This window comes from Staurois parvus, unplaced genomic scaffold (assembly GCF_062004578.1).
Source record: "Staurois parvus isolate SC_StPar_1 unplaced genomic scaffold, SC_StPar_1.0 ptg000151l, whole genome shotgun sequence".
In the NCBI taxonomy this organism is placed as follows: domain Eukaryota; kingdom Metazoa; phylum Chordata; class Amphibia; order Anura; family Ranidae; genus Staurois; species Staurois parvus.
In genome coordinates this window covers 12,354,473-12,379,327 of record NW_028317947.1, presented here as the reverse complement: position 1 = coordinate 12,379,327, position 24,855 = coordinate 12,354,473, and the positions used below count along the sequence as shown (strand labels likewise).

At 43.9% G+C, this 24,855-nt stretch overlaps 1 protein-coding gene across 1 annotated transcript in view; it reads left to right on the top strand.

Moving 5' to 3' along the window:
* Nucleotides 1-19,598: 19,598 nt before the first annotated feature.
* Nucleotides 19,599-24,855, top strand: part of JUP (junction plakoglobin) — a 109,742-nt gene continuing 104,485 nt past the window's right edge. The window contains exon 1 of the mRNA XM_089674453.1: nt 19,599-19,727. The gene's annotated coding sequence lies outside the window, so the exon portion shown is untranslated. The remainder of the gene's footprint in view (nt 19,728-24,855) is intronic.

Genomic DNA, 24,855 nt, shown 5'->3' with positions numbered 1-24,855 from the left:
GTTTCCAATGGTGGGAGAGGTCTGAGGTGTGAATTAGTCATTTCAATGTGTGACAAGCTTGTTCAGTGTTTTGTCCATCTGAGTACCTTGAAAACGCTTTGCTTGCATTTTTCATGATGAAAAAAGGCTCTGGACAGCATCGGGAACTGGAAGAGTTAAAAAAAAAATTCAAACTTAAACACTTATAAACGCGATTTGCCGCGTTTACAAGCATTTTGCGTTTGAACCGCTGTTGAAATCGACTGCTGAACGCAAGTTTTCTGCGTTCAAAAAAATGACTGTAAACTCAAATGCCTGTAAACAACTGTAAATGATTCAATGTGACAAACTCCTGCGCTCCTACCTAAAAACTAATACCTACCAACAAAGGTAAAGCTGCTACATACAGTCATATACCCATAGACAAAAATTATAAATGAAACACAAATGATGCAGTGCTACATAAAAATTCTTCACACATAAATGAATAAGTGAAACAGTGCAAAATTAGTGACACAAATAACAAAAACACACAATATTAAATAGTGCCAAAAAACTCATAAATAATCACAGGCCCTGATGAAGTCACGTGTTAAGCGTGACGATACGCGTTGGCAGTGATGCACTTCCGGTTGGACGCCTTCTTTATTTACATTGGACACCCATGCAAGTACATCTGATCTGAGGTTTGATTTACATGTGATGTACAAGATGATTTTAAATGTGAGCATATTTGATATGTGATACTTTGTTTGGTGAATAAATAGTTTTACACTATGCAAGCATTCACTTCTATTTTCTGAGGGATCAAGTGGCTGCAGCCACCTTATGTGCCTGAAGAGGAGATCTGCTGCCCTGTGAGCCTGTACTGGAATCTGTATGAGGGGAGGTCAGTGTGGAGAGCTGTGGAGGATTACCTACTATTAAGGGTCCATGTGTTAGTGATCCTGAAGGCCTTCTGACCCTGTGCGGGTCGCAAGAGGGAGGTGAGCGGGCAATTCAGCCATTTTTGGATATCTCTGCACATTTATCAGCACTTTTTTTTTTTCTTCAAGAATTGCTGTGGACTTTATATATGGTTTTTTTGTATATTGTCAGGTGTTTTACACCTCACGGGACTTTATATATTCATTCATTTATTCATGTTTGTTTGCATGATCAGTTCTTAGTTTATGTGTTTATTGGGATGCACGTGTGTTTTGTGTTATATGGTGGGAACTGATTTTTAGTTCTGGTGGGAGGTTTTTTTTAGCACATTGAGTCCTGTTGTGACTTACTTGTTTGATTTGGAGCACTATTGGATCCCATTGGATTACTTGGGGCACCATTTATGTTATTTGGTCCTTTTAGGACCTCGTATTGACACTTGTCACATGTGATTATTTATGAGTTTTTTGAGTTATTTAATATTGTGGGTTTATGTTATTTGTGTCACTAATTTTGCACTGTTTCACTTATTCATTTATGTGTGAAGAATTTTTATGGTAGTAGCGCTGCATCATTTGTGTTTCAACTGTAAATGATGATGTGTACATGGACACATAGGAAAACATTAGGGAGAGTTCAGGGGCTGCTGAAAAAACGCTGAACAGCTCCTAAACGTGAGTTTATCAGTTGCAGTGTACATGAGCACAAAAACTGGAGGATTGCTTCCAATTTCCCCAACTAGTAATATGTTTTACTGGCAAATTATCAAGTGATGCTTGTCTTGGTCTTACTCTTATACAGGGACGTGCCAAGTATTCATGGGAACGTGTGGCAGAATAGACTTGCCTAGACAGGCCGCAAATCCCAGAAAGCTTTCACGTCCAGCACGCCTTTGGGTGGAAAGTCACTTCTGGGTGGCAGAAACCTGCTAACAATTTGCAATATTACAAAACAATACATGCTCAATCCTCCGAATCTGGTCATTATCACTTTTGTCACTAGTCACAAAATAACAGCTGTTTTTTTAGCTGTGTTAATCTGAGTATTATCTTCAAGTAATGACATTGACATATGAGTAACTTGTTTGTGAGGTGTGTGACTTTTACAGCATACATGTATATGCCAACATATAGTATTTTGAGGTACCAGTACTCAGCAGTACTGCACACAGCCCATTCTCCAGGTGCTGATGGAAAATATTCCCTCTTAGATTGTAAGCTCCAAGGATCAGGCCCTCCAAACCCTCTTGTATTGAACCGTATTGTTGCTGTATTGCCTCCCTTTTATATTGTAAAGCGCTGAGCAGGGGCGGACTGACAACTCATGGGGCCCCCGGGCAATAGGGGATCGTGGGGCCCCTGTGTCCTTGCCCAAACTCAAAAAAGTCTATAAAAAAGGTACCAGGGGCATCTCATGGGGCCCCCTACTGACCCCAGGCCCTCGGGCAGTGCCCGAGTTTCCAAATGGTCAGTCCGCCCCTGGCGCTGAGCAAACTGTCTATATAAATCCTGTATAATAATAATATTCCCTGGGGGTCGCAAGTAGACAGTTTTTCCATTATGGCTTTCTAGAAAGGCTGAGCATGTGCATTTCTGAGCAGCCTTGCTGGTCTGGAAGAGGACAAGAGCGCTGTCCGGCTGAGCTTAGTTAAAGACTAAAGCTTGCCATACACCAAGCGACATCTCACTCCGCCGACATCCTTCGACTGAAACACTGAAGGAGCTGAGCAGTAAACTGCCATCTGAACAGTAACTGAATCTAATCAGCTGCATTCATTATTCTGGTATTCTGACAGCCGCAGGCGCTGGGTGTCCGAGTACAATAGCCAGCAAGGAAAAATCGACCATTCACGCTGTTTAGCGTGGGTGGAGCAAATTAGGTATGTATACCCAACTTAGGTTCACCTTTTTGCCTATGAAATCAAAAGGTCCCAATAGGTAGGTAGGTAACTGTGCAACTTTGAAAAATTTTAAAGTGTTACTAAACCCACAACAGTAAAATAAATCTGTAGATGCAGTAAAGCATGCTTGTTATACTCGCAGTGGAACCTAAGGGGTTAATCCTTTGCATTGTTTAAAAAAGGCCATTTGATCCTGTCTTCTCTGCTCCTCTTCTTGTTCAAAGGTCCATGTCTTATCTCCTGATAAGACAGACTGAACCATAGTAATTCTGCACATGCTCAGTTTAGTGTGTATTGCTAGAGAGGTTGTTTTTATTTCTTTGGGAGAGTGCATGTGATTAGCACAGGGCCAATCAGCACTGTGCAGAGAGAGGTCAGGGGTTTTGCATCCTTCTACAGCAGAAAGAAAACTCCTCCTACAAGCTTTAACATGTGCTCTGCTGGACACTGATAGAAGCCACAAGACTACTCACTGCTGATGAGAAAAGGTATTTAGCAGTTTATATTTACTAAAATAAATGCATTTCCATGTTTTGTGTACTGTGGGCTACAGCCTGCAATGCTGATCAAGCAGAGAAAAACAGACAAGGCGGCTGTACAGACTTCGATCGACTTTTGTACAACCTCCCTGCCCATATATAGATTAAAATTCGATCATCCCTGTTTAACCAGTCAAGTTTTGATTAAAATATGGCTGGTTTAAGCCTGCTAATCATAGTTCAAAGGCCATGCACACACAACACTATGGTTTTAAAAAATCCCCCAGATGAATAAGCCCATAAATTTGCTGGCACTGTGAATCTGGAACCCGCAGGATTTGCCTCTAACCTATGGTGGCAGTAATGAACCTGAACCTCACCCCTAGTCTCTATTAGGAACCCATGTGATAATGTGAAAACACAGGACGACAACTGGGAGTCGGCTGTCACCCCATAAGTAGAAGTGCCTGAACAAAGACCTTTACAGTAGAACAACCAGATATCATTTTAACTAAAGCTCCAGACTTACAAAATCAATAAACGTAATAGGTAAAACTTTTCAAGACAAAAGCTGAATAAGTGATTTCACTGTCTGTTTCTTTTAGTCTTTGTATGGGCCATTATATGTGGGGCGTTTCATTGTATAGTCATCTCATTACCTCATTTTATGATAAGCAGAGTGACAATGTTATTCATTTGATCTTGATGGATAAATGCCTTTCTATTTAAAAAGAGAAAACAACTTTTGGAACTATATTCCCATGCTGAAGCTTATGTGGGATTTTAATGATAGAGTTTCACCTTAATCCTCAAATAAGACCCAAGTAGCAGGGTTGTTATTTGTCATTTCCTTTTACATATTGAAGTGTCCAAGCCTACAGAATGTGCCCACATGCTTTGCTGTCTTCTATCAGTGTCCATTTTTATATTATTTTAGTAAATATAAACTGCTAAATACCTTTTCTCATCAGCAGTTAGAACAGTCTTGTGACTTCTATCAGTGTCCAGCAGAGCACATGTTAAAGCTTGTAGGAGGAGTTTTCTTTCTGCTCTAGGAGGATGCAAAACCCCTCACCTCTATCAACCTTTCAGAAACTAGTCAATACCAGTGTGCAAATGTATTTTTGCTTTGGAAAAAAAAAAATCACGTCTAACATTTGCTGTCCTATGTGTGTGGATGTTGCTGCATCATGTTAAAATAGTTTTTTACATTTTAGAATGGGGTGCCTTGAGATTGTCCATAATTTTAAAGGGTGCCTTGAGATTGTCCATCATTTTAAAGGGTGCCTTGAGATTGTCCATAATTTTAAAGGGTGCCTTGAGATTGTCCATAATTTTAAAGGGTGCCTTGAGATAGCCCATAATTTTTAAAGGGTGCCTTGAGATTGTTCATAATTTTAAAGATGCCTCGGGACTGTCCATAATTTTAAAGGGTGCCTTGAGATCGTCCATAATTTTAAAGGGTGCCCCGGGACTCACAATAATTTTAAAGGGTGCCTCGGTACTGTCCATAATTTTTAAAGGGTGCCTTGAGATTGTTCATAATTTTAAAGGGTGCCTCGGGACTGTCCATAATTTTTAAAGGGTGCCTTGAGATTGTTCATAATTTTAAAGGGTGCCTCTGGACTGTCCATAATTTTAAATGGTGCCTTGAGATCGTCCATAATTTTAAAGGGTGCCCCGGGACTGACAATAATTTTAAAGGGTGCCCCGGGACTGACAATAATTTTAAAGGGTGCCTCGGGACTGTCCATAATTTTGAAGGGTGCCTCGGAACTGTCCATAATTTTAAAGGGTGCCTTGGGACTGTCCATAATTTTAAAGGGTACTTTGACTGAAAAAAGTTTGAGAAACACTGCTCTAGTTTGTTTGCTTTCCGAAAATATATAATGTTTGGGGGCTTTGTATAATCTTCAGGTCTAAAATTATTTTAAAACGTGTTCAAAAAATGCAAAAACCGTTCTGGCAGCGAAAGGGCTCATTTACATTTGCGGTTGGGAGGTGGTAAAAACACGTTGGCTGATTGAAAACACTGACCCATATATGCCCAGCTTTAGAAGGTTTTTAAGCTATCCCCCCCCCCTTACAATCAGCAATAAAGCAGCACCAGTGCAGACACAGTACTTTAGAGAATGTCATTAACAGAACAATCTCTTTGGTCTGTGACTTTGCCATTGGGCATACCAAGTAATTTAGGAACTGTGGTGCCAATAAGTCAATCTTTACCAAATCAATCTACAAACATTCTAATGGTGGCATAAATTTTAACAAAAATGTCAATAATTGATTCCGTTACCAGACGGACGCATTGCATTCAGAATATTTTGATGTGGCACAGCTTTTTAGTATGCTTTCAGCAATCCTATTGAATAACGAATTCCACTTGAGAGTACAGCATCCCACTTTGCGACAGATGTGTAATTTGCTGGAAGCAGCAGGGTTTCAGCGCTGCCTCTTCTACCATTCTAGTCATAGGACATAATATGGAGCAGAAACAGCAGCCAAGAAGTGGTCCAAAATATAGCCAAGTACTCTCAATGCTGTTGGGATATCTTTTTTTTTTTTGCGCATGCATGTGAAATAATTTGTTAGTGTAACATTTCCAGGTATGCATTACCTCCTATATAGATTGCAGTACTCTCACTATGTCCTTTTTTTGCTTTTCTTGGCAGAAGGATGGAGCCATCTTTGTTCAGGCATCATCCAAGGTCAGCATCTACTTCCTGGACTATGGTGTGCTGAATATGCAGAAACTATAAACAATACCAATTTTAATGAGCACTCAAGGATCGCACAAGAAAAGATCAGAAATACAGTACTATGCAAAAGTCTTAGGCAGGTGTGAAAAATGCTGTAAATTATTATTATTATACAGTATTTATAAAGCGCCAATAGTTCGCTCAGCGCTGTACATTACAAAGGGGGACAGAACATGTGACAGAACAATACCAATACAATGCAAAACATGAGGGGATTGAGGGCCCTGCTCTTTTGAGCTTACAATCTAGGAGAAAGCTTGCAGAAATAGAAGTGCTCATAGTTTATTTTTATCAATTACCAAAATGGAATGGACATGAATAGAAGAGGAATCCAAAGCAAATCAAATTTTTGGTGTGCTTACCCTTTGCTTTCAAAACAGCATCAATTCTTCTAGGTACACTTGGTAGAGTTATGAAGGAATTCGGCAGGTAGGTTGTTCCAAATCTCCATCTTGGAGAACTAACCAAAGATCTTCTGTGGATGTAGGCTGCCTTAAAGCCTTCTGCCTGTTTATGTAATCCGAAACAGACTCAATGATGTTGAGATCAGGGCTCTGTGGGGGCCAGACCATCACTTCCAAGGCTCCTTGTTCTTCTTTACAGTGAAGATAGTTCTTAATGACATTGGGTGTATGTTTGGGGTCATTGTCCTGCTGCAGCATAAATTTGTGGACAATCACCCCCCCCCCACCCGATTGTATGGCATGATGGATAAGTATCTGCCTGTATTTGGTCAGGATCTATGATGTCCTCATGGACATCATTGATCCTGACCAAATCACCAACTTGAATCACAGAAATGCAGTTCCAATCTTGCAAGGAACCTACACCATGCTTCACTGTTGCCTGCAGACACTCATTATTGTACTGCTCTCCAGCCCTTTGGTGAGCAAACTGCTTCCTGCCACAGCCAAATATTTAAAATTTTGACTCATCAGTCCAGAGCACCTGCTGCCATTTTTCTGCACTCCAATTCCTTTGTACCTCTGGAGAGCGGTACAATAATGAGTGTCTGTAGGCAACAGTGAAGCATAGTGGAGGTACCTTGCATGTTTGGGGCTGCATTTCTGCAAATTGAGTTGGAGATTTGGTCAGGATCAATGGTGTTCTCAATGCTGAGAAGTAAAGGCAGATATTTATCCATCATGCCATACCATCAGGAAGGCATGTGATTGGCAACAAGTTTATTCTGCAGCAGGACAACGACCCGAACACACAGCCAATGTCACAAAAGAACTATCTTCAGTGTAAAGAACGAGGACTCCTGGAAGACATGGTTTGGCCCCCATAGAGCCCTGATCTCAACATCCTTGAGTCTGTCTACAGGCAGATACTTATCCATCATGCCATACCATCAGGGAGGTATGTGATTGGCACCAAATTTATTCTGCAGCAGGACAATGACCCCAAACACACAGCCAATGTCATAAAGAACTATCTTCAGTGTAAAGAAGAACAAGGACTCTTGGAAGACATGGTTTGGCCCCCATAGAGCCCTGATCTCAACATCCTTGAGTCTGTCTACAGGCAGATACTTATCCATCATGCCATACCATCAGGGAGGCATGTGATTGGCACCAAATTTATTCTGCAGCAGGACAATGACCCCAAACACACAGTCAATGTCATAAAGAACTATCTTCAGTGTAAAGAAGAACAAGGACTCCTGGAAGACATGGTTTGGCCCCCATAGAGCCCTGATCTCAACATCCTTGAGTATGTCTGGGATTACGTGAAAAAAGAAGGATTTGAGGCAGCCTACATCCACAGAAGATCTGTGGTTAGTTCTCAAAGATGTTTGGAACAACCTACCTGCTGGATACCTTCACAAACTGTGTGCAAGAGTACCTAGAAGAATTGATGCAGTTTTGAAGACCAAAGGGTGGTCACGCCAAATATTGATTTGATTTGGATTTAGTGTTGATGGGGGAATCCCTCCCGCAGAGTTATTGTGTGTTTGCAGCTATTGCAGTGATTACCGCTAGCCTTGGTTCGAATCTAGGCCAGTTCAGCATTGAGATTTGAACCATATATGACCTGCTTAAAAACTACTTGAGATTTTCCAGATTGATATGATTGTCTACCAAAACAATTCATCAATTTGTATCCAGTCTGGCTGGCCTTGTATTACATAGTTTTTGGTATATCTAAAAGAGATTGTACAAGCAAAATTTCAACACTGATGGTCAGCTTAACAGGTTGGCAGACCTGGAAATACCAGTGAGGATGTTGTCGGCCAGGGGCAGACGAACAACTCACGGGGCCCCCGGGCAATAGGGGATCATGGGGCCCTTGTGTCCTTGCCCAAACTCAAAAAAGCCTATGAAAAAGGTACCAGGGGCATCTCATGGGGCCCCTAGTTTCCAAATGGTCAGTCCGCCTCTGTTGTCGGCATAACCATACGTGAAATAATGATGGGTGTACTAGTTCTTTTCATGTTTTCCTTTTATTATAAGAAAATTTATTGGAATACCTCACTAAAAACTAGTAGGTCAATTGGCTTCCTCCAGGCTGACCCAAACGCAGGTGGTCAAGAGTGGCAGGGGCACTAGGCTGTAAGTTCTTTTCAGAAACTAGACTTTTAAAGCAGAACTTTCCTCAAAAGGGAAAGTCACGCTTTTCCTCCTCCCCCCCCCCCCACTTTAGGGGGTTACCTAGTTTTCCCACTTAGGCAATTCAAACAGAAGTTGCCCCCCCCCCCCTTCTCTACCCGCAGCCTTCTGGGGCACATCACAGGTCTCAGGAGGCTATGGGACAATTCAGTGTAGCTTGGCTGGTGCATGCGCTTCCCGAAGTAAACATGCCAGTGCCAGTTACCCAAAGACCAGCAAAGAACCAGCCTGGGCGAGGATGGCGCGGGATCCCTGGACAGGTGAGTGTCCTTTTATTTAAAGTCAGCAGTTAAATTATATGTAATTTTTTCAGATGGGGACTGAAGATCCTCTTTAAGGTAGCCAGGAGGAATCCTAACTGCAGGATATCATATTCAAGCAGCCACAGTACCTACAGCTGTCTGAATACCCGGACAGAGATTGCATGTGATAGGTTGCTGTTGATTTTTGTTGAGCCGGATTGTGATTGCAGGGCTGTGATTGCAGGGCCACCCACAGTTCAAATTTCTGACAATTCAGCAGGAATTGGTTGAAATCCAAGCTGTTTATGGCCAGCCTAATGTGATGGATTCAGCATTCTCTGTAAAGCACAGATGCTACATAAATGAATTAATGACAGGCATTAACTGAATAAGAAAGGGTCAACGCTTCCTAGTTCTGCTGATTCTTATCTATGTGTGGTGCCATCAGCTCCTTGTCAATTCCCCTTTAGCTCTAAATGAGAGGAGAGTTGTAAAGTGAGTAATTTTGCCCCCTGGCTTCCTGTACAGTGGCTGGAAATCCATTAATAACATTGGAAATACAATGACCTTGAGGGTCCTTTAGTCTGATAACACTGAGCTAATCAGATGAAATCAATTTGCAGCTAGCTCCTGCTGGGAGCATTTTACGGCTGTCTCTGAACATTCACTGTGGCTTCCAAAACCACCAGCAGAGGAGTGATCCACTGAAAGCCAGCACTGTACTGAACCTTAATATGAAAGTTGCATCAGTCCCATTCATGTATATAGGCAGGAAGAGATGGGTATAATATTGTACTCTTTACTGTCTAAAGCAGTGGTTCTCAACCTTCCTAATGCTGCGACCCTTTAATACAGTTCCTGATGTTGTGGTGACCCCCAACCATAACATTATTTACCCAGTAATTATAATTCATGAAGTGTCGTTTTACCTCCAATACTGCTGCTTTCAGCACAATAGCTGCTTTTAACAGAGTAGCTGCTTTCAACACAGCAGCTGCTTTCTACACAGTAGCTGCTCTTTCCACATCAGAAATATGTTTCTCTGATGGTCTTAGGCGACCCCCAAAGGGGTCGCGACCCACAGGTTGAGAACCACTGGTCTAAAGCTAGCCACACATTATTTACAGGAATCAGCCAAAACACTGACAATGGGTGGCCCTGCTGGCTGGACAAAAGTTGATTAGTTAAAGTGATTATAAAGGATAATATTTTTAAATTAAAACATTTTTATACTTACCTGCTCTGTGCAATGATGTTACACAGAGTAGTCCCCTACCCCCTTTTCTTGAGTCCACTGCCGGTGCTCTCCCCTTTTTTTTATGACTGCCCCCTCAGCAAGTCGGCTGCTGTGGGGGCACCCATACGGTCATGCTCCCGAGCCGCAATGTGTGCATCCATAGACGCACACATCATGGCTTGACCCTGCCACCCTGTTCCCTTCACTGGTTTTGACTTACAGCGGCAGGACCCAAGGAAAAAAAAAAAGGTATTTAGAATGTTTTTTATATCTATACACGCAAGCTTTGCCTTTCATTTCTGTTTTAAACTGAATGGGTTATTTTACAAGGTGATTGTTTACAATCACTTTAAGTTGCAGGCTTTGGTTAACCCGATAGCCTCGATCATGTGTGTATTGTACATTTATTTTTAAATTTGTTTTCAACAGCGAAAACTACAAGCGCTGAGTTCTCTTTGCCAAAGGGTTGAGAAGTTCATAAGTATTTTTTATTTCCCATCGATCAGTCGAGCCTTAGAGAACAACTAGTGCTGAAAATGTGTATATGGTAACACAGATCAGGTTGCAGTACATGTATAGCCCGAAACAACACAGCCTCGGGTGAAGGGTAAGAGATCACTACAGGGAAGACTAGGATTAAATAATAATAATAATAAAAAAATAATATTAGTAATAATAATAATAATAGTAACAATAATAGTAATAATAATAATAATTAAAAAATTAATAATAATAATAATAATAGTAACAATAATAGTAGTAATAATAATAATAATTAAAAAATTAATAATAGTAATAATAATAATAGTAATAATAATAATTAAAAAAATAATTTACACAAGCATTTTAAGCATTCACCTCTACTGCTGGACTTAAAGCCTGCATTACTCACTCACTGTCCCCGACCACTCAAAATACATATTATTTATAAAAGCTATTGTAAAATACAATTTAAAAAAAAAAAAAAATTGCGACCTGGAACCTGACATTTCCGGAGGAATGCAGGTGACATCACTGTACCTACTAGAAGATCTGGGCACTAGGAATTCTGTAAGAGTCTGCTCCTGAAAATACGGGGCAGTATCAAAACATTTTTAGACTAGTTTTGTAACATGCCAACAGATGGCAGCACAAAGCTGCAAACACAGGGAGCACCTACCTGCATAAGTCAGTGTGCCAAAAGGCATCCTATGTACATGGGGAGCTGTGCAACTCGTGCTATTCTGATATCTCTGATATGTCTGTTAATTCATCAGGGGCAGCAAGTTAGAACAAAGATCAACATGAAATTCTGCGTGAAACTGGGCACATCTGCCATAGACATGATTCGTCAAGTTTACCGCGATGCTGCAATGAATTATTCGAAGTGATTTGAGTGGTATGCGCACTTCAAGAGTGGAAGGACATCACTGAAAGACAACAAGAGATCAGGAAGACCTTCAATGCATCCAGCCACGAAAATGTCGAAACCATTCAGCAACTTGTGCATGATGATCGTTGGTGAACAATCCAGAAGATTGCTGCCATTATCGGTGTGTCATACGGAACAGTCCAGGCAATCCTCATGTGTGATTTAAACATTCTTCGTGTTGCTGTCAAGTTCTTCCCTAGGCTGCTGACCCAGGAGCAGAAGAAACCGCATCGAAGTCTGCCAAGAACACCATCGGCGTGCTGTGGATGACCTGTCCTTCATGTCGAGGATCATTACCGGTGATGAAACTTGGGTTTCACACAGAATTCCACATTTGGCATTTGTTCCAACTTGCTGTCCATGATGAAATAGCAGACATGGTAAAGCACGTGGTCAGAATAGCACTAGTTGCCCAGCTCCCAGTGTACACAGGACGATGTTTTTTGGCATACTGGCTTATGAAGGTCGGTGCTCCCTGTGACTGTGCGTGCAGCCTTGTGCTGTCATCTGTCGGCATGTTACAAAACTAGTCTCGAAATTTTAAGATACTACCACATAACTGGAATCATTCTGATAAAATTTTGTGTGCTAGATTCTTCTTGAGGTAGGTGGATGTATCTAACAACACCTATGCGTTACGGAAGTTTGGAAGCCAAGATATACATTTTTTTTAATGTTTTCTGTACAAACTATTTCTTTCTAGGCCTTTTTTTTTATTTGGAAGATGAGGGGTTGTGAGTAAAGCAGACGTTGTTCACATGGGGAGTATACATCCATGCCCATGTGAGGGCTGTTTTTACACTGTATGGGGATACACACGTGTTCCATGCATCCCCATGCAGGCAGTCCCATTCCGGTCAACTGGGATGCAGCTGCTGTGGGTAAAAACTGGCCCCCACATGGGGCACAGATGCATAAGCCCTATGTGAATGATGCCTTTCCCACCACAAACGCCAGGTTCAGCAGGCCCCTCTTTCTCCTTTGGAGCGCTAACCTTTCCTCCAGGTGTCTTCAGTGCAGTCATGTGACATCACAGGTCCTCTTCATCCTCTTTCCTCCATCAGTGGGCAGACCCTGAGTATAGATGAGTAGAGTAAGTATAAGGTACAGATCAGGTTGGGTGTGTATAGCATTTTTTTCTTTCCGATAAATTTTTAGTGGAATAAATTTTGTAAGATTTACATTTGTTACCGCTAACAAATATATTGATAAAAGCACAAAACCAAAACTTGTGATTTAGGAGCTTTTTTTATATTTTGAAGACACTGGGAACTACACTATATTGCAAACTATTGGGACACCCCTCCAAGTCATTGGATTCAGGTGTTCCAATCACCTCCGTGACCACAGGTGTATAAAATCAAACACCTAGGCATGAAGACTGCTTCTACAAACATTTGTGAAAGAATGGGTCGCTCTCAGGAAGTCAGTGAATTCAAACGTAGTACAGTGATAGGTTGTCACCTGTGCAATAAGTCCATCCATGAAACTTTCTTGCTACTAAATATTCTGCTGCATCCAAGCCCAGGGGCGGACTGACCATTTGGAAACTCGGGCACTACCCGAGGGCCCGGGGTCAGTAGGGGGCCCCATGAGATGCCCCTGGTACCTTTTTCATAGGCTTTTTTGAGTTTGGGCAAGGACACAGGGGCCCCATGATCCCCTATTGCCCGGGGGCCCCATGAGTTGTCAGTTTGCCCCTGTCCAAGCCTTATATCACCAAGTGCAATGCAAAGTGTCGGATGCAGGGGTGTAAAGCATGCCATCACTGGACTCTAGAGCAGTGGAGACGTGTTCTCTGGACTCAGTCTGGCAATCCGATAGACGTGTCTGGGTTTGGCGGTTGCCAGGAGATTGGTACTTGCCTGACTGCATTGTGCTAAGTATCAGGTTTGGTGGAGGAGGGATTATGGTGTGGGGTTGTTTTTCGGGGGTTGGGCTTGGCCCCTTAGTTCCAGTGAAGGGAACTCTTAAGGCATCAGCATACCAAGACATTTTGGACAATTTCATGCTCCCAACTTTGTGGGAACAATTTGGGGATGGCCCCTTCCTGTTCCAACATGACTGCGCACCAGTGCACAAAGCAAGGTCCATAAAGACATGGATGAGGGTAGGGTGGAGGAACTTGACTGGCCTGCACAGAGTCCTGACCTCAACCCCATAGAACATCTTTGGTATGAATTAGAGCGGAGACTGTGAGCCAGGTCTTCTTGTCCGACATCAGTGCCTGGTCTTGTCCGACATCAGTGCCTGACCTCACAAATGTACTTCTGGAAGAATGGTCCAACCTTCCCATAGACACCCTCCTAAACCTTGTGGACGGCCTTCCCAGAAGAGTTGAAGCTGTTATAGCCACAAAGGGCGGGGCCAACTCAATATTGAACCCTAAGACTAAGACTGGGATGCCATTAAAATTCATGTGCATGTAAAGGCAGGTGGCCCAATACTTTTGGCAATATAGTGCATGTTTTAATTGTTTGCCCAAGTTGGAGTTAGGCTTTAAAGGTGAGCTATCATGAGAAAAATACTGTCATGGCTGTCCCGTCCCTCTAAAAATGCTATCTGCCTGACTTCCATACCTTCTGACTTCAGTAATCAGAAAAAAATGAAGAAGGGATTCAAGGACCTGGTCTGTCTGAGATCTCTAGCAGATTTTTTAAGCATATATCACCCTTGGTGGAAATGGATTGCTGTTTGGAGTCAGGAAGGATGCCCTATTTTTTTTTTTTTGCCTTCCTCTAGACTAGATCTACAGAACAATAATTCATTAAGCAGACGCAGGGAGCCTTTGTTATACAGTAGGTGACAGGGGCGGACTGACAACTCATGGGGCCCCCGGGCAATAGGGGATCATGGGGCCCCTGTGTCCTTGCCCAAACTCAAAAAAGCCTATGAAAAAGGTACCAGGGGCATCTCATGGTGCCCCCTACTGACCCCGGGCCCTCGGGCAGTGCCCGAGTTTCCAAATGGTCAGTCCGCCCCTGGTAGGTGATTTATCTCTAACAATTGCATCTTACTCCAGGCTTGCCAATGACTTTACTGAAAATCACTGTATTTATTTACAGTTCCTTATGTATTTCTATTGTGCCTTTGCCTATTGCTATAGATATCTTAGATTGTAAGCTCCAAGGAGCAGGGCCCGCCTGACCCTCTTGTACTGAACTGTATTGTTGCTGTATTGTCTCCTGTTATATTGTACAGCGCTGAGCAAACTGTTGGCGCTATATAAATCCTGTATAATAATAATAATAATAAATCTTAGATTGTAAGCTCCAAGGAGCAGGGCCCTCCTAACCCTCTTGTACTGAACTGTATTGTTGCTGTATTGTCTCCCGTTATATTGTAAAGTGCTGAGCAAACTGTTGACGCTATATAAATCCTGTATAATAATAAATATACCTGTATTAAAAATTGTAAATATTGTATATTAGATACCTTGAAAGCTAAAGCTTAGGTATGCCAATTGTTACAATTACATTTGTCCAGTTTGTGCCACTGTAAGTATGCATGTGCTATACCTGTGAAGTCAGAAATCAGTCTAGTAGGCAGCATTACTACCACTAGCTTCTAAGGTCCGGTCCCGGGTGTCTGCCGTGCAAGAAGTCGCTAACTCGGCACAGGCACCATTCAGGGACCACTTTTCATTTCCTCAATAAATGATAAGCATCCTCTAATTTAGACAGGATGCAATTACCCTACTACTGTAGTTACTCTTTGATGTTTGGGAGGAAACCAGAGTATCAGAAGGAAACCCATGCAGTGTCATGGTTGGGATTCAAACTGACGACCTCAGTTCTGCAAGTTATAACCTAATGTACCACTTGAATGTTTTGTAGATTGAAGCTCAAAGCATCAAAATTCGCAACAATCTGAGATCAGTCTGATCAGATACTTTCACAAGCCGGTAACGGCTCATTTACCCAAGACCAAACCCGGAAGAGACTAAATCCTTGTTGCTTCCGGTTTCTGATGTCACATAGTGGGAGGAACATCAGCTCCTTTCACTGTGTCCCAGGAAGTGTTTGCTGCCGGTCGCATCCTTACCGGGCTTCCGCTCGGACCACTTTTATATCAAACAGAATGAAAAAAGAAACTATACTGGGATCATGCTTTTTTTTTATCACAGAGGACAAAAAGATACCAATGTGATTACTTTATGGTGACAGGTTCTCTTTAACCACTTGTCTACCAGGCACTTATACCCCCTTCCTGCCCAGGCCAATTTTCAGCTTTCAGCGCTGTCACATTTTGAATGACAATTGCGTGGTCATGCAACACTGTACCCATATGAAATTTGTATCATTTTTTTTAGACAGATGGAGCTTTCTTTTGGTAGTATTTAATCACCTCTGGGTTTTTTATTTTTTGCTAAACAAACCAAAAACAACTGAAAATTTTGAAAAAAACAAAACGTTTTTTCTTAGTTTTTGTTATAAAATTTTGTAGTGATTTTTCTGCTTCACTGATGTGCGCTAATGAGGCTGCAGTGATGGGCACTAATAGGCTGCACTGATGGGCACTGATAGGTGGCACTAATGGGCATTGACAGGCATCACTGATGGGCACTGAAAGTCAGCACTCATATATGGCACTGATAGGCGGCACTGATAGATGGCACTGACTGGCACTGACAGGCAGCAATGACGAGCACTGATAGGCGGCACTGATAGATGGCACTGACTGGCACTGACAGGCAGCAATGACGAGCACTGATAGGCGGCACTGATGCGCAATGATAGGTGGCACTGATTGGCAGCACTAATAGGTAGCACTGACTGGCACTGATTGGTGGAACTGACTGTCACTGATAGGTGGCACTGAAAGGCAGCTCAGATTGGCACTGATATGTGGCATTGATGTGCACAGGTAGGCACTGATATGTGGCATTGATGTGCACAGGTAGGCACTGATATGTGGCATTGAAGTGCACAGGTAGGCACTGATATGTGGCATTGAAGTGCACAGGTAGGCACTTATATGTGGCATTGAAGTGCACAGGTAGGCACTGATATGTGGCATTGAAGTGCACAGGTAGGCACTGATATGTGGCATTGATGTGGCACTGATGCGCATTGGCAGGTGGCATTAATGGACACTGACAGGCAGCACTGCTGGGGCTACACTGATCATCAGGGCACACTGATCATCAGTGCCCTGATGATCAGTGTAGATGTCTCCTCCAAGGAATGCCGATTACCGGCTGTCCTTTCTTCTCAAGCTGTCAGTGTGACAGCTTGTGAGGAGAGAAATGCCGATAACCGGCATTTCCTTATTTACATGTGATCAGCTGTGATTGGACACAGCTGATCACATGACCGAGCCGACGTCTTCGGCTCTTTCCGTTGATCGGTGATCCACTGTGTCCGAGGGACACAGCGCACCACCGATCGTCACGCGCCCCCCGGAGCCTCGCACACGGGGTTAGAGTGGGAGGACGTCATATGACGTCCTCCCAGAACGAGAGAACCGCCTTGCACCCGTTATTTCCTTATATGGCGGGCGGGAGGCGGTTAATGAGACCCCTGATGTCTCCCCTGTGCTCTACTGAATGTGATGCAGTGCACATTATATTCTTTCCCGGCCATACTGGCCGTGGAAACTATCAACGGGGACCCGGAAGTGACATACAAGATAATATGCGTCCGCTCTCCTCCCACCCCTCTACCCTGCAGCGCCCGCTATGCTGGTCCCGTGCACACAGATGGGCAATTGTAGCCAGGGATGCATAGCAGGGGGCGTACAGGGGGGTTACTTTACCCCTGTGTGGAAGCAATCAGGAGGCAGCGGAGCCCTCAGCAGTGCTGAATGTAGAAAAAAAAAACTAAAAAAAAAAACCAGGGTGCAACTAGTCATGTGACTTTGGACCTCATGACAAGTCGCACAAGTGTGAATGGGCTCTAAGTCACATGACCTGTGAAATTCCATGTTAGTCAACGAGAGCTGTCTTAATTAGCCCTACTGAAGTCGCCCTGAATTTAGCAAAGGTCCCCGTAGTACTTCAAGGCGACTTCAATCCAACTTGCGCCAATGGACTTTAATGGAAGTCACCTCCAAGTGGGATCCTCCTTTATACTGATGTGATTTGGAATTGACAGGAAGATTACCCAAGCAAAGTCCCACAGCATGAAAGTCGCGCATCGAAGCCGTACTCGTCGCCAGGACGTCGCCTGGCAGAGCTGCAACTTTCAAGTCGCAGTAGTGTAAACCGAGCCGTAAGGGCTATCAAAGGGTTAACTGTGTGCCCAAGGCCAGCCATATATGGGTTGATTGCCAAATGATTTTTCATTAGAAAATCGGACCTAAGAATAACCGGCTGATTTTCGCTCTGTTAGTGGGGCAATGGTACCAGCCGATTTTCGTGGTTCCTCCCCATTTCGCTTGGAAAATTCGTGAAAAACGACCGATTTTTGAAATCATTGGTGGCACCATCGGATTACAGAACAACGTTTTTGATCGAAAAATCGTTCGGAATTCGACCCCAGTATGGCCTACTTTACTGTGCTGATTTAACTAAGCAATGTGCCGGTTTTTACTCCCTGCTTTGCAGGGAGAGAAATAAACGCACATCGCAGCTGTCTGTAGAGAGCCTTGTGTTGTTTTCAAACACAGAGCTCTCTTCTGCTACTCGGCACTGCCCGAGGGCCCAGGGTCAGTAGGGGGCCCCATGAGATGCGCCTGGTACCTTTTTCATAGGCTTTTTTGAGTTTGGGCAAGGACACAGGGGCCCCATGATCCCCTATTGAGGGCCCGGGGTCAGTAGGGGGCCCCATGAGATGCCCCTGGTATTTTTTTCATAGGCTTTTTTGAGTTTGGGCAAGGACACAGGGGCTCCATGATCCCCTATTGCCCGGGGGCCCCATGAGTTGTCAGTCGGCCCCTGGTCCTAGCCATAAATAAATGGGTGGGACCCACTGATTGGCATGTACTGGAGTGAATGGCAGCACAGCCGGGGCAGCTGGTGTGTGCGCCCCCTACCCAGACTGCATACATGTGGGGTCGCTCTGCTGCAGTATACCCGCGGTAGGTGGTCATTAACCGAGTAGCCTTTTGCCACGTTGAACCTTTGCACATTTTTTTTTTCCGTGTTTTTCCACGAGTCTTCTTCCTGCCTTTGGGGTGCCATTAACAATGAACGGCACCGCAGACGCGACGCACCGTTTTCAGCTGAAACACGCAATTTAGCGTCTATTTACCAAATACCCAGGCCTCGCCCACCCCTAGCATTTTGAAACGTGCGTGTTTTGTGTGGTAAATTAGCTCATGTAGCTTTTTCCTGTTTTCCCATTTTGAACCTTGCGTGTTTTTTTTTTACAGCGCGTTTTACTTCTCCTTTTTTATGCGTCTTCTTGCCACATTTGGGGGCGTCATTAACCATGAATGGCAATGCAGCTGCGTTTTAGCGCGTTTCATAAAAGCGCAAAAAAGTGAGATTTTGCGTGCGGTCACATTAACATGTGTTGTATTAATGTCAGTGGTCTTCCGTCGCACAAAAATATCCCAATTATTGGACGCGTCACCAAAAACTTTTGTCCCAAAACATGGCGCATTTTGGCGCTAGTCAGAGTGAATATCAGCACAGGTACCATGGTGGTCATGGCTACAGATATCAATAAAGGGAGGAGGGGACTGGAAATAAACTTTTTGCCCTCCCCCTGCTGGTGTGTGACCAGGCATAGCTGGCGTCCCAGGCCAGGAGGTGAGGCCGGTCGCCGTGCCTGGCTTTCTATGACTCACGCAGCCTTCACTATAACTCCACCTGGCCAGGTGAACCTGAAATCGTCATTCTAGGGCGGTGCCTGGACCAGCCATTTTTCTACTGGCTGAACTTCATTTGACTGAGATCGCCGCCAGCCAATCACCTTCCTCTGTGTGAACTTGTACCCAATACACAGTCTGTCCCGGCAGCAAAGGGAGAGAGCAGATTGATCGACGGTCGCCTTCGCCAATCAGCTTGCGCGGGGCGGGAACGGAGCGGCGAGAGGACGTGAGATTGATTTCTGTATCGTTCAATAAGAGTAGAAGGAGGGGGAGGGCGCTAGAGTAGGGGCGGCTCTTCATTGGTCGGGCGGGGGAGGGGGTGTCGCTTGTCAGTAGGCTCTGGGCTGAGGGTTTAGTTGTCGGAGTGAGTCCGGAGCGCAGTCACGGGATACCGCCGCCTCCTCCAGCGCCTGGCACCGCGGGGTAAGAGGACCTGTCCCGCCTCCTCCAGGGTTGGGGCTCACTGGGTATCATGCTGGGCGGACTGGGCGCTTGCTTTGGGCTGCACTGGTGGTGGGAGGGCGGCATTGGCATTGTCTCAGCCTTCATTGTTTCGTATGTCGGGTCTGTGGCTGCGGCTGGTGTGTTTAGGGTTGGACATACACCATGCGACCTGTGCGATCTTCTATAGATTCACCAAACCTATATAATGTGAGGAAAAGTCTGAACTATTCAAGAAGGCAAGGAGGATATCCAAAGGTGACTGTCCAATCAGATTGTATGGCCACCTTTAGAAGAGACTGTCCAATCAGATTGTATGGCCACCTTTAGAAGAGACTGTCCAATCAGATTGTATGGCCACCTTTAGAAGAGACTGTCCAATCGGATTGTATGGCCACCTTTAGAAGAGACTGTCCAATCGGATTGTATGGCCACCTTTAGAAGAGACTGCCCAATCAGAATGTATGGCCACCTTTTAGAAGAGACTGCCCAATCAGAATGTATGGCCACCTTTAGAAGAGACTGCCCAATCAGAATGTATGGCCACCTTTAGAAGAGACTGCCCAATCAGAATGTATGGCCACCTTTTAGAAGAGACTGCCCAATCAGAATGTATGGCCACCTTTTAGAAGAGACTGCCCAATCAGAATGTATGGCTACCTTTTAGAAGAGACTGCCCAATCAGAATGTATGGCCACCTTTTAGAAGAGACTGCCCAATCAGAATGTATGGCTACCTTTTAGAAGAGACTGCCCAATCAGAATGTATGGCCACCTTTTAGAAGAGACTGCCCAATCAGAATGTATGGCCACCTTTTAGAAGAGACTGCCCAATCAGAATGTATGGCCACCTTTTAGAAGAGACTGCCCAATCAGAATGTATGGCCACCTTTTAGAAGAGACTGCCCAATCAGAATGTATGGCCACCTTTTAGAAGAGACTGCCCAATCAGAATGTATGGCCACCTTTTAGAAGAGACTGCCCAATCAGAATGTATGGCCACCTTTTAGAAGAGACTGCCCAATCAGAATGTATGGCCACCTTTTAGAAGAGACTGCCCAATCAGAATGTATGGCCACCTTTTAGAAGAGACTGCCCAATCAGAATGTATGGCCACCTTTTAGAAGAGACTGCCCAATCAGATTGTATGGTGTATGGTCACCTTAGAAGAGCTTGTACGATCAGACAGTATGGTCAGTGTCTACTGGCTTGTAGGATGTGTCACTTGTGTTCTTGTTGGAGATCAATGATATCCATAGTCTGCTAGTCCTGGTCATGGATCAGATGGGACGAAATTCTTGTCTGGTCACCCTGGGTGGACAAAATGTTGAGGGCTGGGAGATTGTATAGGTAGACCAATGTCTAGAGATTGGATGGGTGGACCTTTGTAGTCCCCATGTGTTTTAATGTTGGCTGAGATGATCACCTAGAATGGCCAATTATTTCCTCGGAGGTGATCTCGCTGAAAATGTGTATGTTGGAAGAGTATCTAGTGTTCCCTATAGAGATCTCTGTATGTTCTAGATCAGACATTCTCAACCAGGGCTCCTTCAGAGGTTCCTTGAGTCGTGGCTGGTTGACTTCTATTTGATGGTGCCTGCGTAGTTTTACGACCAATGTCACTTGGAAGGGCCAGTTGTAGGACACCAATGAACTCAATAGCTGTCTCTAGGGTTGGCATTCTGACCTCCAATGTAAGGGCTTTCTTTCCATTGACCAGGAAGGAGCGTTCTTCCCTCTGGCCGCCAACGTGAGGGACATCGTTCTTCCCTCTGGCCGCCAACGTGAGGGACGTCGTTCTTCCCTCTGGCCGCCAACGTGAGGGACGTCGTTCTTCCCTCTGGCCGCCAACGTGAGGGACGTCGTTCTTCCCTCTGGCCGCCAACGTGAGGGACGTCGTTCTTCCCTCTGGCCGCCAACGTGAGGGACGTCGTTCTTCCCTCTGGCCGCCAACGTGAGGGACGTCGTTCTTCCCTCTGGCCGCCAACGTGAGGGACGTCGTTCTTCCCTCTGGCCGCCAACGTGAGGGACGTCGTTCTTCCCTCTGGCCGCCAACGTGAGGGACGTCGTTCTTCCCTCTGGCCGCCAACGTGAGGGACGTCGTTCTTCCCTCTGGCCGCCAACGTGAGGGACGTCGTTCTTCCCTCTGGCCGCCAACGTGAGGGGCGTCGTTCTTCCCTCTGGCCGCCAACGTGAGGGACGTCGTTCTTCCCTCTGGCCGCCAACGTGAGGGGCGTCGTTCTTCCCTCTGGCCACCACAGTGGGAGGATGTTCTGCCCATGGACTCTGTGATTGTTTGTTTTTTATTCTTTTTAGCAGGATCTTGCCTAGACCTCAAAATTCATTTAATGGTTTAGCCATTTTTAGGGTTGGCATTCTGCTCATTGACCACCAAAGTGAGGGACATCCTTGCTACTATCTTCCAAAGTACAAGGGACATTCTCCTCATTGACCACCACTTTAGAAGGGAGCGCTCTCCCCACGGCCTCCATGATCAGTTGTTTTAGCAGGACCTCACTAGACCTGAACATTCATTCAGTGGTTCCCCTGAGGTTAAAAGATTGGGAAAGTCTGCCCTCAGTTGTGAGTGGTGTAATCTTAGGATCTGATCCTTGTGTCTTTGGCCAATTTTAGCGTTCTCCATGGTTTATGTGTTAAGAACAAATCCTGACTTTGAGCTTTGGCATCTGAATTTGATATAATCTTGTCTAATCTCACCTGGAGTTTTGTGATCGCGAGCTTCAGATTTGCCCTGTGCCCTGCCTACTCTCCAACCTTTCATTTTTGTATTCGTTTTGTTGTCTTGGGCAACCCGAATTTAGAATATACTTTCCTTGTTCCATACTTTGATCTAAGAAGTAGATTGTACAGGGGCTGTCATTATGTGTTGCAAACCCGGAGTCTAAACTTGTCCAGATGTCTCCAAATATTGCAGATGACCTGTAGCTGGTATGGGACTTCTGCTGAACAGCTGGCATTTGTATGACATGAACCTTTTTGGTTTTTTTTTATTTACACCATTATTTGGTTTCTCTTTGTTTTTATATTTGGCGAAAGTGCATGTACCCGTAGGATGCATTCTACGATTCAATACTGTCCTGGGGTCAGATCTTGCTGGGTTATTGCACTTTGCATTGTCTCGGTACATAACTCTGTGTGTCATAAGGCGTCATCTACTGTTCCTAGTATGATCTCATCGTGGGCTGGCATTGCTTCCTTTGTGATCGTCTCCTACCTGGGATCCTTGTGGTTTGCTGTGGAACTTCACAAGGGAAATACAATCCACATACTACTTTTTTTTAGTTTTTTTTTCTGAGCTTCTGATGGATTATTATATCATTTTTGTTATTTTATATATTTTATAATTGATAATTTTATAGTTTATCATTTTTATATATTTTTGTATAATTTTTGTTTGTTTTTGGGAATTTTTAGTATTTTATCCTTGGTTTATTTTATTTTTTGTTTAAAATTTTTTTATTATATTGTATAATTTTCTATTCAATTTTTTATATTGGTTTTAGGTTATTTTGTGTTCGATTTTAATTTTATCGTTTGGTTTTTATTTTATTTGGTGTTATTTTTGTGTGTGTGTGTGTGTGTGTGTGTGTGTGTGTGTGTGTGTTTTGTTTTTTTTTTTATCCCCAGTGTATCTGTTCTTAACACATCATTGATCTATTTTTTTTATTACAAAAACAGAATTGTCAATAAATACAGAATCTTTAAGTTTTTAGCGTCACGTTTTTTGCACACTATCATACTAATGCCTGGATGTGATGGATCAACATTGGGTGTAGGCTGTGTTTTTTCCCCCCCTTGCTGTCACTGGAACTGGAAGAGTGTATCCTCCTCTTTGTCCTGTGCTTTTGGTGAACTTTGTACGCTGCGTTGGGATAGGTCTTCCGCCCACCGACCAGCCGCCACTAATGGGAATATTCTTTAAAGTAACAAGCTTTTATTTGCTGATTGAGCGGGACAATGGCCGCTTGTGTGGGTGAAATTCTGCCTTTTGTCATTAGTAAGCGCATGACTTAGGTTGCTGCCTGGCTCTGGGCAGTGTTTTTGTTTCAGCATGACGGGGATGTATTTGTAGACACATGGCCGGTCACTGCTATGAAGGGAAGGGATCAGGGCGGCTTAGGGTCCAGCCGTGGCTAGTGAAAATATAGGTAATGAGCTGGCGTGGGGTTTATTAATCCTGAATAATCCTGAAAGTGGTCAGCGTGCGTTTCCGACAAGTGTCATACCCCCGGCGCTCAGCTCCGCCTTGTGCTGAACTAGAGTTGTGGCATTGATCTGCAACCCGGCAGGATTTGTTTCTGAGTGCAGCCGGTGACACCGAATGACATAACATGAGCAATACATTGGGTAACAGCTGAAGGTGGTGTCATTCGGATTTTATTTATTTATTACAGGTACTTGTATAGCATCGTCAATTTACGAAGCACTTTACGTGTGTGTGTGTATGTATGTGTTTATATGTGTGTGTGTGTGTGTGTGTGTATATGTATATGTATGTATGTATGTGTATATATATATATATATATATATATATATATATATATATATATATATATATATACATACACACACCACACACGTAAAGTGCTTCGTAAATTGACGATGCTATACAAGTACCTGTAATAAATAAAATCTGGATGACGCCACCTTCAGCTGTTACCCAGTACATTGCTCATGCTATGTCATTCGGTGTCACCGACTGCACTCAGAAAATGTGTGTGTATGTATGTATATGTGTGTGTATATGTATGTATATGTGTGTATATGTGTGTGTGTGTGTGTGTATATATATATATATGTATGTATGTGTGTGTGTGTGTGTGTGTGTGTGTGTGTGTGTGTGTGTGTGTGTGTGTGTATATATATATATTTATTATTATTATTATTTTTTTTTTAAATTTTATTCACATCAGTCCCTAACCCTCAAGGGGTGTACAATCTAAGGTCCCTAACTCACATTCATACATACACATACCAGGGCCAGTTTAGACTGGCCACTTAACCGACAAGCATGTCTTTGGAGGGTGGGAGGAAACCGGAGTACCCGGAGGAAACCCACGCAGGCACAGGGAGAGGTCTAGTATACGTTT